General features: G+C 52.5%; 1 long non-coding RNA gene across 1 annotated transcript; it reads right to left on the reverse strand.

The window, feature by feature from the left end:
* Positions 1-6,911: 6,911 nt before the first annotated feature.
* Positions 6,912-7,850, reverse strand: LOC139070095 (uncharacterized). Its single transcript, XR_011520742.1, has 2 exons — positions 7,712-7,850; positions 6,912-7,140 (listed from the first exon to the last, which is right to left on the reverse strand). It is a non-coding gene; the product is annotated as an uncharacterized lncRNA (long non-coding RNA).
* Between the last annotated feature and the right edge of the window lie 3,910 nt (positions 7,851-11,760).

The raw sequence follows: 11,760 nt of genomic DNA on the forward strand, positions 1-11,760 counted from the left end.
TGGGGTTTACCCCGGGGGACAAGAGGGTAGCTTCCTTGCGCCTTCGGGTCGGGGAATGGGTCCTGACTGTTGTTTGTGCTTATGGGCCAAATATCAGTTCAGAGTACCCACCCTTTTTGGAGTCCCTGGGACGAGTGCTAGATAGTGCTCCATCAGGGGACTCCATTGTCCTGCTGGGGGACTTCAATGCTCACGTGGGCAATGACAGCTTGACCTGGAGGGGTGTGATTGGGAGGAACGGCCCACCTAATCTGAACTTGAGCGGTGTTTTGTTATTGGACTTCTGTGCAAGCCGCAGTTTGGCCATAACGAACACCATGTTCGAACATAAGGATGCCCACCGGTACACTTGGTACCAGGGCAGCCTAGGTCACAGGTCGATGACAGATTTTGTAGTCGTATCATCTGACCTGCGGCCGTATGTTTTGGACACCCGAGTGAAGAGAGGGGCGGAGCTGTCAACTGATCACCACCTGGTGGTGAGTTGGATCAGATGGCAAGGGAACATGCCGCGTAGACCTGGCAGACCCAAACGCATAGTGAGGGTCTGCTGGGAACGCCTGGCAGAAGAACCTGTCAAGACGGTCTTCAACTCCCACCTCCGGCAGAGCTTTGACCACGTCCCGAGAGCAGTGGGGGACATTGAGTCCGAGTGGGCCTTGTTCCACTCTGCGATTGTCGAGGCGGCTGTTGCTAGCTGTGGTCGTAAGGTGGCCGGTGCCAGTCGTGGTGGCAACCCCCGTACCCGCTGGTGGACACCAGAGGTTCGGGGAGCCATCAGGCTGAAGAAGGAGGCCTACAGGGCGTGGCTGGTCTGTGGGTCTCCGGAGGCAGCAGACAGGTACCGGATAGCCAAGCGGGGTGCAGCAGTGGCAGTTGCCGAGGCAAAATCTCGGGCGTGGGAGGAGTTTGGTGAGGCCATGGAGAAAGACTATCGATTGGCTCCAAAGAGGTTCTGGCAAACTGTCCGGCGCCTCAGGAGAGGAAGGCAGCAACTCGCTCACACTGTTTACAGTGGGGATGGGGAGCTGCTGACGTCAACTGAGGCTATAGTCGGACGGTGGAAGGAATACTTTGAGGAGCTCCTCAATCCCACCAATGCGCATTCCGAGGAGGAACCAGAGCTGGGAGGCCTGGGGATGGACTGTCCGATCTCGGGGGCAGAAGTTGCTGAGGTAGTCAAACAACTACACAGCGGCGGAGCCCCGGGGGCGGATGAGGTTCGTCCTGGGTATCTCAAGGCTATGGATGTTGTAGGGCTGTCATGGTTGACACGTCTCTACAACATTGCGTGGTCATCGGGGGCAGTTCCTAGGGAGTGGCAGACAGGGGTGGTGGTCCCCATCTTTAAGAAGGGTGACCTGAGGGTGTGTTCCAACTATAGGGGGATCACACTCCTCAGCCTCCCTGGAAAGGTCTACGCCAAGGTACTGGAGAGGAGGGTCCGATCGATAGTTGAATCTCAGATAGAGGAGGAGCAATGTGGTTTTCGTCCTGGCCGTGGAACTGTGGACCAGCTCTATACCCTTGCAAGGGTGATGGAGGGGGCATGGGAGTTTGCCCAACCAATCCACATGTGCTTTGTGGATTTGGAGAAGGCTTATGACCGTGTCCCCAGGGGCACCCTGTGGGGGACGCTCCAGGAGTATGGGGTGGGTGGCTTTCTGTTAAGGGTCATTCAGTCCCTTTACCAGAGGAGCGTGAGTTTGGTCCGCATAGCCGGTAGTAAGTCGGACCTGTTCCCAGTGAGGGTTGGACTCCGCCAGGGCTGCCCTTTGTCACCGGTTCTGTTCATCACTTTTATGGACAGAATTTCTAGACGCAGCCGTGGTGTGGAGTGTGTCGAGTTTGGTGGCAGGAGAATCTCGTCTCTGCTTTTTGCGGATGATGTGGTCCTCCTAGCTTCATCCAGCTCTGACCTTCAGCTCTTGCTGGGTAGGTTCGCGGCCGAATGTGAAGCGGCTGGGATGAGGATCAGCACCTCCAAATCTGAGACCATGGTTCTCGACCGGAAAAGGGTGGCTTGCCACCTCCGGGTCGGGGGAGAGGTCCTACCTCAAGTGGAGGAGTTTAAGTATCTCGGGGTCTTGTTCACGAGTGAGGGTAGGAGGGATCGGGAGATCGACAGGCGGATTGGTTCGGCGTCTGCAGTGATGCGGACGCTGAGCCGATCTGTCGTGGGGAAGAGGGAGCTGAGCCAGAAAGCCAGGCTCTCGATTTACCGGTCGATCTACGTCCCAATCCTCACCTATGGTCATGAGCTTTGGGTAATGACCGAAAGAACGAGATTGCGGATACAAGCGGCCGAAATGAGTTTCCTCCGTAGGGTGGCCGGGCTCAGCCTTAGAGATAGGGTGAGGAGCTCGGACATTCGGGAGGGACTCGGAGTAGAACCGCTGCTCCTCCGGATCGAAAGGAGCCAGTTGAGGTGGTTTGGGCATCTGGTCAGGATGCCTCCTGGACGCCTCCCCGGGGAGGTGTTTCGGGCATGTCCTGCCGGCAGAAGGCCCCCGGGTCGACCCAGGACACGTTGGAGAGGTTACATCTCCAATCTGGTCCGGGAACGCCTTGGGGTCCTGCCGGAGGAGCTGGTGGACAAGGCCGGGGAGAGGATGGCCTGGAGCTCCCTAATTGGGATGCTGCCCCCGCGACCCGGACCCGGATAAGCGGAGGAAGACGAAGACGAAGACGAAGGTTTTGAAATGACAAACATATGAAACAACAATCAACATTGGCAACTTTGTTGAACAATCTTTAACAGGTGATATTGTAAACTTGCTCAAATAGACCTTGTTTTGGAGGTGCTGAAGACTGAGAGTGATATGATGTGATTATGGATGTGTGTGTGCAAAGTGTAGTGAGAATTGAAAATGAGGTGAGATGAATGCGTGTGTGTGTCTGATTTTGCTTCAGGAAGAAACAGGTGTCTGAGTGAAAAGTGATGGTTTGAATAAACTTAGGTTTTGTTGGAAAAGATGCATCAACGCTATCTATCGTGTTCTGTCTCACCGTATTCGGACTCTCCTCTTGGACCCGGGATGTCAAAGGACGATGTTTCATCCAGGGGTGACACCTCGGCTGGCAGAGAAGACGAAGGCGTGCTGCGACCCGGTCCAGGAGATTACCTCGGTACACGTGATGATAAAGCGTTTGCAGATGCGCTTTCTTAAGTTTAATTACTCAGAAAAATCAAAGACTCTGGACGAGTCTGCGTTAGCGATTGTAATTCAGCTATCCGGTCTGGCTTGACCGGAATACTGTGAGGGGGGATTGGAGGGTGGTGGGGGGTGGGACAGGAGCTCCAGGCTCCCTTCCCCGGGTGCGTGTTCAACACGTCCGAACTCTCTCGTTGACAAACTCGAACTGAATCATAAGACTGAAACTTACCAAAAGCCTTTCTCTTCTCAAAGCAAAACGTGTGCGTCAGCAAATGTGTTTTGGAGTTTACTGTGAGAATCTGTGTGTGGGTGTGTTTGAGTGTGTGTGTGCGTGAAGGTCGTTAACAAACATCCTCAAACATTATTTAATCAAGTATGGATTCATTAATCCATTATAATTACCCAAAGCATAATAATCATTCATTTGATTAAAACACATTTATAATGAGCAAAATGAGAATGATTAATCGTTATCATTAAAATAGAGAAAAGGAAGTTTAAGACTTGTTATGACTACATTTCCTGGGAACACATCTTCTGGTACTGCAGGTGTTCAGATGTTATGGTTCCTCCCAGACTCGCTGGCGTTCAGGTCTTAATCTGTGGGTGAAAGTTCTCAGCGACCCAGCTCTTTTACCCAGCCGAGTCAAATGACCTTTGTGACAGAAAACCCATATTTCCTCACGTTACACAGTCTAGTTAAATTACTGAAATAAATGTCATCTTGCACAGTATTCTAATTTTTCCAACTTCACATAATTGTATGAACATTTCTGTTGCTGCTAATCCACCCACCCATTGTCTGAACCCACAATGTCCATGTAGGGTTGCGGGGGGGCTGGTGCCTATCTCCAGCGGTCAATGGGCAATCAGGCGGGGTGCACCCTGGACAGAAAGCCACTCCATCGCAGTGCTGCTAATCTAGTAATAGTTAAATAAATAGACAAAAATAATGGCACTAGAAGATACACAGATCTGATGGAGGACTTACATTTACTAACTTGGGTCAGACCCAACCACAGAAGAGCTGAAGCTGGGTGGTGAACACACACAGGTAGTTCTAATAACACCTGAGCTCCATGACGTCTGAGACTGATGCATCAGTGTTACAGCGGGACTAAAGACATGATCAGAAACAGGTTACAGCTGGATGATCTAGGAACAAGGGCGTCAGTTTGTTTTCAGAATTGCTGGGGACAATAAAGTAGGCTAGTACAGGGGTCGGCAACCCGCGGCTCTGGAGCCGCATGCGGCTCTTCCATCCATCTGATGCGGCTCTCTGTGCTTGTAAAATAATGAATGGATATATAAATAAAATGCTTTATATTTTACTGCATTAATTTTACATCTGTATGTCAATTCTAAATGTAAAGATTGTCTGCGTAAACCTGAACAGTTCCAACCCGGTCTACTGTGAGACCGTGCTGACGCGTCATGCTTGTGCGTAATCATAGGCGCTTCTGAGCTGCATTCTGACCTTCCCCACCTACAAAGTTTAATTACAACAATCAAACGTGACAGAGCCTGGATTTGTATTCTGAACAGTCTAAACATGTTTTAAAAAGAAACGTATGACAAAAGTGGCACCTGCTCAGTAAAACTACCAACAAGGTGAAAAATATCAAAAAATTGTAGGCAGAGATGGGCTACAACTTCTGGATCCATTTTATATAAATCGTTTTATTGATTATCTTCTTATGAAAGATAACTTTGACGTACACGAGCGACCAGGCGCGTTGCAAGCTTTTTAGAAGTGTGGGGGATGTTGTCTGTGCCTAAAATAAGTTCATGTTATTCATCTTGTTAGTTTAATTTCCATAATAGCGGAGCGGATGCCGCTATAAAACAGAGATTTCACAGAATTTTGACCTTTACCCTTTTGCTATTTAAACTTCCCCTTACCTCCATCCTAATCTTAGCCCTCTAGCACATGCAAAACTGTGTTTCTAGTTGTAACGTCCGTCTCACGGGAACATGTCTGCACCCCCGTTAGTGATGTCCAGCTTGCGGGTCAGAGCTCCAATATCCGTTCTCATCGCAGAGGCTTCAGAAGCTACTGATGGACTGATGACACATTGTTCTCTGCTACAACACTAACACAGAAACACTGATGTTTAGCTGTTTCAGCAGATCTCCTTGTGAAACGCCACAGCTGCCCAGGGCCTAGACAGGAAGCTAGTTTCTGTTTTTGACACGCCAGAATTGTTGAGGGAAGTTGAGCTAAGCTCAGAATCTTCTTTCTTTGTATTTTGACATATGACTAACTGTCAGACTCGAAGACTGGGTTCGGGAGTAAGAGCGTTTATTATACAGATGGTGGGCTGAAAGCGGTGCTGGAACGGCTGACGGATGAGGTCTGAGGAGGAAAGGTGGAGGTTTACTTGTAGTAGCTTTGGAAATACTCTGATCATGGATCACGGTGGAACGATGACTGAGTGAAGAGCCGGTGTAGCGTCTTCCATATATAGACATGGATGACGCAGGTGAAACGTGGAGGGAATCCCCGCGAGGGGCATGCTGGGTAATGTGGTCCAAGACGGAAGCCGGTCAGCTGGGAGAACCCGGCCTGGGGGCTTGGACTCTGACAGGACCCCCCGGTCCAGGGGCGGCTCCAGAAGTCCCCGGGCCACCTCAGTGGGCCCAGAAGTCCGAGATGAGGGCAGGGTCCAAGATGGAGCGGGCCGGCTCCCAGGAGCGTTCCTCGGGGCCATAGTCCGCCCAATCTACAAGGTACTGCGAGCCCCGACCCCGGCGGCGAGCGTCCAGAATGCGCCGGACTGTGTAGATGGGCTCACCGTCGAGGAAGCGGGCCGGCGGAGGTGCTGGAGCCTGAGGTGGCAGGAGGGGGGATTCCACGTAAGGCTTGAGCCGGGAGGTGTGGAAGGTAGGATGGACGCGAAGGCTTGTAGGCAGCCGGTACGTGACCGGGTTGATGACCTCCTGCACGGGGTAGGGCCCGAGGAACCAGGGAGCGTGCTTCCTGGAACCGGCGCGGACCCGGAGGCCTGCCGTGGACACCCAGACCTTGTCCCCTGGAGCATAGGAGGGACCCGGGCGGTGCCTGCGGAGGTATTGGTGTGAGTAACGGGCGTTGGCCCGGGTAATGGAGGCCCGCGCCTTGATCCATGCGTTCTTGCAACGCCTCACCAGGGATTGAGCGGATGGCACCGCGACTTTGGGTGGGCGAAGACTGGGGTCTGGTAGCCATAGCAGACCTCGAAAGGGGACATCTGAGTGGCCGAGGAGGTGTGAAGATTATGGGACAGCTCCGCCCAGAGGAGGTACTTAGGCCACTGCGAGGGCTGGGCCGAGACAAAGCAGCGGAGGTACCGGCCCAACTGTTGGTTCGCCCGCTCCGATTGACCGTTGGTCTGTGGGTGGTAGCCTGAAGACAGGCTGACAGAAGCTCCCACTAGATGGCAGAAGGCTTTCCAGAAATGTGCCGTGAACTGGGGACCACGATCTGAGACCACGTCGACCGGGAACCCGTGGAGACGGACCACATTCTCCAGAAACAGTTCTGCAGTGCGTCGGGCCGAGGGAAGGCCCGGGAGGGCGATGAAGTGAACAGCTTTGGAAAACCGGTCAGTGACCGTTAGGATTAGGGCTGCAACTAACGATTATTTTCATAATCGATTAATCTGTCGATTATTTTTTTCGATTAATCGATTAATCGGTTTGTTATTGTTTAGCTATTTAACCTATACAAGTGATGAATACATTTCAGTTAAGAAAAAGAAAAACATAAGAGAATTGTGCAGTTGACTGCAATCTATTTTATTGCACATGACCACAGTCAGCAGTGTAAAATGAGCTAAACAGTGCAAAATATCAGTCCAGAATAATTTTTTGGCATCAAAATATAAGAGGTAAATTCCATAAAAAATAATGTAGAATCTGGAATAGAGTTTGTAAGTGGTATGCATTGCTGGGGGTGAGTGTCTTGTTCCCCATGTAGTTGTCCATCGTTGCTTGTTTTTTTCTGCATAAGAAACACAAATAAACTGAATTAAGTACACATATAAAATAAAGCAGCACACACACACTACAACACTAAATCAATATTACATTATTTGAATTAATTAACAATACAGTGATCATTTATTTTGACAAAAATGTGTTGTGAGGCGTTTTACAGCGTTAGATAGTAAAACAGCCTTTTAATAGTTAAAAAAAAGGACTTTCTGAATTTCTCCTGTATTTAAAAATTGAAAGCGTACAACTATGCCGCGTTATATTCACCTGGACACAGCTCGTCTGTATATTTTTCTCCGCGGAGTTGTCCTTTTTTGAATGAGGAACATAGTTAAGGGTTTGTGCCGTTTTTCTCTTAACGAGAACATTCTTATAAACAGACGTGCTAAATTTGGCAAGCACATGATTCACAACACGGAGGAGATTCACGATTGCATCTAGTCAATCAGAAGTAGAACACCGTAAACTGACGCGGCAAAAAAAAAAAAAAAACATGTTTAACATCCACTATAACGAACTCAGCTAACACTAAGTCCCAAATGTGATCTGCGTTAGCTTGTCTATTTTCTGTTACTTACCGGACATTCCTCTGCTGCATCAGCCCCCACGTTTTCGTCTCAAATGTTCACTTAGGGACGTCGTGCTTCCGTCGTGCCATGGTTTTTGCATATTTTGTAGGTCACAGGTCTTTTCAAGGCATCTAGTGAAGTGCTCCCATACTCGTGAGGTTTTTGTCCGGGGTTTCTCTTGTTTTGTCGCTTCTATTTTTCTTCCGTATTTGTTGTTGATCCGCCATCTCTCACAGCAAGATGAGCGTCAGTAACGTGATACGTCATGAAAACCGAGGGCACTTATTGGCTAATTTCTTCTTCTACGGCCCCACTGGTAGATCAGTGGCTCATTACTGCCACACACTGGCGGCAAATTTAACAGATTGTAACCGATGTCAGATTGTGGTAAAAAATAGACTTTATGTGGTAAAATATGATTATTAAACAACTAATCGATGACTAAAAAAGTTGTTAACTATTTTAATAATCGATTATAATCGATTAAATCGATTAGTTGTTTCAGCTCTAGTTAGGATGGTGTCGAGGTCGTTGACCGGCGGGAGACCTGTGACAAAGTCCAGCCCCACATGGGACCAGGGGCGGCTGGGCACCGGAAGAGGTCTGAGGGTGCCAACCGGAGCCTGGGTGGATGCCTTAGAGCGGGCACAGACGTCACAGGCGCTCGTGAATTCCTTAACGTCCCTCTCCATACGTGGCCACCAGAGAGCCCGTTTCAAGAACTTGAGAGTCCGAGAGAAGCCCGCGTGACCAGACAGGCGTGATGAGTGGGCCCAGGCCAACGCCTCACTGCGACAGGCCGCGAGGACGTAGAGCCGACTGGCGGGGGTCTCTGGTGGCGCTGGGTCATCCCGGAGGGCGTTTTGGATGGCCTCCTCCAACGGCCACCCAAGGTGGGCCACAAAACGGTGCTCCGGGAGGATGGGCGCCGGCTCGGACGTGGGCGCTGAATGTGTGAACTGGCGGGAGAGGGCGTCCGCCTTCTGGTTTTTAGTCCCGGGGCGATAGGCGAGATGGAACTCGTAGGGTTCGAAGAAGAGGGCCCAGCGAGCCTGGCGAGGATTTAGCTGCTTGGCGGGCCGGATGTGGGTTAGGTTCTGGTGGTCAGTCCAGATGGTGAACGGCTGAGGGGTGCCCAGAAGCCACTGCCTCCATTCCTCCAACGCCCATTTTATGGCCAGCAGCTCGCGATCCTCTACGCCGTACTTCTGCTGGGTGGTGGAAAACTTCCTGGAGAAGTAGGTGCAGGGGTGTAGCCTGTCATCTGGGCCGCCTTGGGACAGGATGGCGCCGGCGCCGACATCCGAAGCGTCGACCTCGACCACAAAAGGGACTGCCTGATCCGGATGGCGCAGGATAGGAGCCGATGTGAAACGAGCGACTAGGTAGTGGAAGGCCCGAACGGCATCTGGGGTGAGCCGGAACGGTTGACCAGGAGGGCTCGGTAGGGTGAGAGAGGTGAGAGGCGCCACAATGGTGCTAAAGTCTTTGATAAATCGACGGTAAAAGTTGCAGAAACCCAGAAAACTCTGCAGTTGCTTCAGGCTGGTTGGTAGGGGCCAGTCCTTCACCGCCTGGACTTTCTGAGGGTCCATAGTTAGACCGTGATCCGAAATCAGGTAGCCCAGGAATGAAACGGACCTCTGGTGGAAGGAGCACTTCTCGGGCTTACAGAACAGGTTGTTGTCCAGGAGCCGGGTCAGGACAGCGCGAACATGGTGGTAGTGTTCGGCCTCTGACTTGGAGTAGATCAGAAGGTCATCCAGGTAGGCAAACACCCACTGTCCCAACATGTCACGGAGGACATCATTGATGAAGCGTTGGAAAACGGCGGGGCTATTGCACAGTCCAAAGGGCATGACCTGGTACTCCCAGTGACCGGTGGGGGTGATGAACGCCATCTTCCACTCATCTCCAGCTTTGATACGGACCAGGTTGTAGGCGCTCCGGAGGTCCAGCTTGGTGAAAATCCGCGCCTGGGAGATGGCATCCAGGGCGGACATGAGGAGCGGCAGAGGATGACGATCTCTGACTGTGATCTTGTTCAGTCCTCTGTAATCTATACAGGGGCGGAGATCACCCTCCTTTTTCCTCACAAAGAAGAAGCCTGCGGCACCTGGGGACGACGAGGGTCGGATGAAACCCTGCCGGAGGGCCTGGTCAATATATTCCTCCATGGCTCTGGACTCGGCGGGAGAGAGAGAAAAAAGGCGCCCCGGGGGTGGACTGGTTCCTGGTTGCAGCTTAATTTCCATGTCGTACGGGCGGTGAGGCGGCAGTGTGGTGGCGCGCCGCTTGTCGAACACCGCAGCCAGGTCCCGGTAGGGCAGTGGCAGATTGGGCGGTGTAGGACCAGGGTCACCGGCCGGGCAGTCTGGCATGGATGGAGGAGGAGAGAGGTGGGCCTGGCACTGGGCCCCCCATTCCAAAAGGTGGCCCTGGGACCAGGAAATCCGGGGGTCATGGAGACGGAGCCAGGGAAATCCCAGGATTAGAGGAGAGGAGGGAGCACATATGATCAGGAACTGGATGGTCTCTCTGTGGCCTTGGACAATCATCTGGAGTGGCTGGGTTCGGTTTTGGACCGGATAGGGTTGGAGGGGCCTACCGTCCACCGAGGTCACTGGCACAACTCTCTCCAAGGGGGTCATGGGGATCCATAGGCGCTTAGCCAGATCCATGTCCATGAAATTGTCAGCGGCCCCCGAGTCCACCAGCGCGTGCATCTGGAGTGAGGCCTCACCATGAAGGAGGGTAACATAAAGAAGGAGTCGATTTGAAGAGGTGGGGGCTGAAGGTGACCCAGGCTGAGCGACCCCGATACTCAGTGGGTTCCTTTGTTTCCCAAACGTAATGGACAGTTCAGGCGTCTGTGGTGGGAGGAGCCACAATAGGCACAGAGACCCTCGCGCCACCGTCGCTGTCTCTCCTCTGGAGGAAGGTGGCCTAATTGCATGGGCTCATCAGTAGAAGCGGGTCCGGGAGCAGGCGTGGGGGAACGAGGAAGAGGTCCAGGCGCCCTGGATGGGCGAGTGAAGGGCTTGGGCCGAACCAGAACCCGCTGATCCATGCGCAACGCCAGATCCACCACTTCATCCAGGTTCTGGGGCAGCTCCTTTCCCGCCATCTCATCCCGGATGTAGGTTGCCAGTCCCTCCAAGAAGACGGCTCGAAGGGCAGAGTCATCCCACCGCAGCTTGGCGGAGATGGTGCGGAACTCCGACGCATAAGCGCACACAGAGCGCTCCTTCTGGCGGAGTTTTAGGAGTCGTGCCTCTGCCCCCATTTCGCTGCTGGGTGGAACAAACGTCTTTCTGAGGGCAGCCACGTATGCAGCGTAGTCATTGCAGTCCGGTGATTTAGAATTATAGAGCGCAGCAGCCCACTCTGCCGCGCGCCCGGTGAGCAGGGAGGTTAGCTGTGCCACTCGAGAACGCGCAGTGGGAAAGCGTCCTGGGTGGCACTCGAACTGCATCTCGAGGGTAGCGAGCAGACCGTCTGGACTCCCCGTCTCTCCATTCCACTTCTCCGGGAGACTGAAGTGTGGCTCTCCCGTCGGTGGAGTGAGGGCTTGCAGGTGGAGAGCATGAACCTGCTGCTGGAGTGCCGTGACGGCAGTAGACAACTGCAGAGATCGGTCTGGGAGTTCAGTCTGGTGTTAAGCCGGTCGACCTGGGCGTGGAGCTGAACGTTCTCGTTCACCAGTTGCTCCATCTTTCTCTTCACCTGCTCGAACTCCGCTGGATTAATGGACTCAGTCATCCTGTCAGACTCGAAGACTGGGTTCGGGAGTAAGAGCGTTTATTATACAGATGGTGGGCTGAAAGCGGTGCTGGAACGGCTGACGGATGAGGTCTGAGGAGGAAAGGTGGAGGTTTAGCTGTAGTAGCTTTGGAAATACTCTGATCATGGATCACGGTGGAACGATGACTGAGTGAAGAGCCGGTGTTCCGGGAATTTCTCCTACCCCGTAAACCGTCCTACCCGTCGTTCCTGCGCATGTGCGCACATGCGCACAACACAAAAAGGGAAGCAAAACGCATCCGGCTGTGATTTCA

Source organism: Nothobranchius furzeri, chromosome 5 (genome assembly GCF_043380555.1).
Source record: "Nothobranchius furzeri strain GRZ-AD chromosome 5, NfurGRZ-RIMD1, whole genome shotgun sequence".
Taxonomy (NCBI): Eukaryota; Metazoa; Chordata; class Actinopteri; order Cyprinodontiformes; family Nothobranchiidae; genus Nothobranchius; species Nothobranchius furzeri.